Here is a 4,219-nt window from a genome sequence, read left to right on the forward strand (position 1 = left end):
ATTCTCTAGTTCCATCCATTTACCAGCAAATGCCCGAATTTCATTCTTTTTCTTTAAGGCTCAGAAATATTCCAATGTGTATATGTACCACATTTTCTTTATTCTTGATCCCAACTTTCATATAAGTCTGTCCCACCTCCATTTTCTCATGGTAGCTCAGAAAGCCAGAAACTGAGATGGTTAGATAGGGCTGCAGCACTGTGTGGAGCCAGCTTCTGCCCCGGTGTCTGATCCACACCCTGGCCTGGCTGCTACAGGATGACAGGTCAGCATGCGTTGGCTCAACTAGGCACTGGCTCACTATGTCTGCATGGTGGGCTCCACACCACTGCAGGGCATGCGTGATGCCCATGCTTCGACCCACCTGAGCTGCCACTCCATTGCTCCACTGCTCTACCGCTCCACTGCTGCTTCTCCTCATAGGCCAGTAAGCTTGGCAGTCAGGGAGCCGTGTTAATGCAACATATTCACAGGTTAATATGGACATCTTTGGTGAGGTGTGATTTACCCTACCACAGACACATATCCACTCTCACACATTGTTTACTACAAAGTGGGTAATGTTTTTCAGGATCCTGGATTTGTGAAAGTCTTCAGATAACGGTGCAAGCCAATGAATGCCTTGTAGGCGGAAAGGCAACCCCAAACCAGAATATATATCAACCTCAGCCAAGTTGAATCATTGACGCTTCTAGAGTATAATATAATCAGCTGTCCAGCAAGTGGCTGGTTGATCTCCCTAAGGGATCATGCTATCTTAAGGACTTACTGTTATTCTCTTTTGTTGGCATTTTTGTACATTTGGCAATAAACCATACCATCGTGTTCAGTGAAAATCCTGGCTATAAATTCCATGCATAACCTCTGTCCTTACTACCAAGCATAACTCTCATCACTACACCATGGCTACTCTATCCATGTGCCTTTGTGCCACTGTTGGGTGGATAAAACTGAGGCTAACTGACATCAACTGAAGGAAACTTCCTGTGTGGCTGTTACTGTGTTTTCCAGGAAGGATGCCCTCTAATGAGTATCACTCTGTCATCCAAAGATATTCACACTTCATACCCACTCCCATAGGTCCATTCACATATCTGTTTCACAGACTTTCTTCCCAATCTTCCTTTCTTCATCCAGGCCTCTAACCAACCAAAACATGTGCTACGACCCACAAATGTTACATACTCTTTCTTCAGGCCACATTTCTTTATCTGCAAAATGGGTGGGATGATGTGCACTGAAGGATTTGAACTACTGGAAGATTTTGTCTCATTATCATGTATCAAGATCATAGTCTAATAGCAGTCCATTTTCGGCTTGCACCCACTTACTAAGTCAACTTATGCATGAACCAATCTCAGCCTTTTTCTTCTTCCACCAGTAAGTCATAAGTCACTCGGTGCAACCATATGTTTGAGCACAGGGACAGGCACTAGGGCAATAGTGGTGGATGACATGTGAGTCTTGCCACAAAAACATGTTACTTACTTTTATTCTGACTCTGCACATGTCTAGTTTCGACCCTGTTTATGCCAAGTCCTCCATTTTTACCATAGATTGATGTCAATTGAAATTTCGTAGTTGGTGGGTCTGACAAAATCCAGCTCCTGATGTAAATGTAAATGTAATGTAAATGTCCTAGCCACTTTACTTCTCCTGGTGATGACTTGACATGTCATGGTGAGGTGCTCTGCCTCTATCAGGGCCCCAGTAGTGTGCCAAGGCCATTTTTAAAAATAGCAGATGAGTTTTTTTCCCCTAAAGCTCACATGGTCTTGCTCCAGAGCTTTAGGCTCTTTTTTATGATTGTCCCATGAAATTCTCCATTTATTTCACAGCATTTTTTTCCTGCCATGAATACAACTAATTTCCTAGGCTGTGACACATTGTGGTCCAAAAAGCAAGACTGACGATGCCATAGCCCAGAGATAATATGGAGCCATTTCCCACTCTGGACACAACTTAAAGCTGGCACCATCCCTCATTAAGTAAATTGTCAGAGCTACATTCCCAAGTATTATGCCTTCAGAACCCAAAGAAGTTCAGCAAGTGTTGTCCATACTTTGCTGTAGGAAGTGTGAGATGTGATAATTTACCCTTGACTTTGTAGGAGACATCTGACAGGCCTCAGACCACTGAACCTATTAACTCTCAGCCCTTCATTTCTCCAGTGCATCTATATCTTGGGTTATCTTGCACCTGCAAGTGCAGTCTCATCTGCAGGAAACACATTGTAGTTTACCTCCAGTGAAAAGTTCAGCAACTGTACAGCTACAACTACCGTATGTCAGGACTATCAAAGCTCTTTCTATCATCACTGGTGATACTGCGTTTTCCAGGAAGGACACCCTCTAATGAGTGTTCTATTTCTGCATAACAGTAGCATCACAAACTTAGGGCCTTAAAATGATACATTATTATCTCACAGTTTCTGTACATTAGGAGTCTGGGTATGACTTTGGCTCTGTCATCTGCAAGGCTGTAGTCAAGATGATGTTTGAGGGTGGGTGTGGTGGTACACACCTGTAACTCAAGCAGCTTGGGAAGCTGAGACAGGAGGATCACCAAGTTCAAAGCCAGCCTCAGCAACATAGCGAGGCCCTGTCTCCAAAAAATAATAAATGAATAAATAAATAAATAGGGGCTGGAGATATAGCTTAGTAGTTAAGCATCTCTAGGTTCAATCCCTGAACAACAAACAAACAAACGAAACAAAAAGAAAAGAATAAAAGATGTCATCTAGGGCTACAGTCTCATCTGAGACTCATGCAGAAAGTAACCATTTCCAGACTATTCTTATTTTTGATAGAATTCATTTCTTTGTAGACTGTGGGACTAAAGGACTCAGTTCCTTATCAGCTGTTGGTCAGAGGCTACCATAAGCTCCTTGTCAGATGGACCTTACCATAGGGTGGCTTAAAATATAGCAGCTTGCCTCTTCAAAGCCAGAAAGAAAGAGAGGGTCTCAGTCAGACAGGATTTATAATAGTTTAAACTTAATCATATTATATAACAGTATATGACTTACTCAGGTATAATCATGCACATTCTGACACCTTGCCATATTCTGTTGGTTGGGAAGGATTTATACAGGTTAGAGATATTTTCAAATGAAGATCATGTGTGTTATCTTAGATACTGTCCATTATCGATAGGGTCCTCATCTATAATGATCAATAAATAATCCAGCTCCCAAATCCCATTTGAGAATCCATTTCTTCAGATCAACTCCCCAAACCAACTGACTCAAATTGGACTCCCCTAGAGATAGACTCAGAGATAGAGACTTACATGTAGAAAGTTTATTATAAAGAATTTTTCAACATTACCTGTGAAAGAGCAATGAAAACACGAGCAGTGGGTACATAGGGCAGGGACACAGAGAGAAATTGAAAAGCAATGCAAAGGCTTTGGCTAATTCTAGTTCTGGAAGCTGGAATGGCTCTTCAGAATCATCCTGAGTCAAAGTCAGAGTGCCAGGTCTTTGTATACCATATTCAGGAGTTGTCTGAGGCAGCTCCCCTAGAGAGGGGTTATAACCTTGAGTAAAACAGCTTCCTAAGGTCAAGAGCAATTCATAATAGGGGTTTATTCATGAGCAGCCAGCAAATTTTCAGCAGCTGGAGACTTACCTTAGACCTGGAAGGGGTTATCTGGGAGGAACAATACTGTAATAATAATGAATAAAATCCAAAGGCATAATATAAAATACTATCCAGTGAACTTTCTGATCTTTTGACTCAATGAAATGAAGAAAATTTAGGACCCAGGTAGATGAGTGGATGTTTATGCTTTTAATTACTTTCCATAATTTTTTTTTTTTAGACTACTGGTGTTCTCCAGATAAGAAGTGCATGCTGCTAAGATGCTGGAGTTGTTATATTAAGCAGGAACATTTTAACCACAAGTAACAGAATAATTCGTTAACCCACCTGAGACAATTAGAAGTTGATTTTGCTTGCATAAAAATAAGTTGTTTAATGGCTCTGCAATGTCACATCGATATCAGTGATATTCTTGGCCCTTATCTCAGGGCTAAAAATATCAGCCATTCTGTCTATCTTTGAGGTGAAAAGGAAGAGAGAGAAAAGTAGTACCAACAGATTTTCCCTTCTTGCTGGCCTGAATTATGTCACAAAGCCAATTTAGCAGAGACTTCCAGACAATTTCACTTTTTCCACTATCTAGCATGGAAGAAGACCAAAGAAGAAGGGAATTT

Source organism: Marmota monax, unplaced genomic scaffold (assembly GCF_021218885.2).
Source record: "Marmota monax isolate L192 unplaced genomic scaffold, Marmota_monax_Labrador192_F-V1.1 WCK01_AAM20220418_F8-fsc00137, whole genome shotgun sequence".
NCBI lineage: Eukaryota > Metazoa > Chordata > Mammalia > Rodentia > Sciuridae > Marmota > Marmota monax.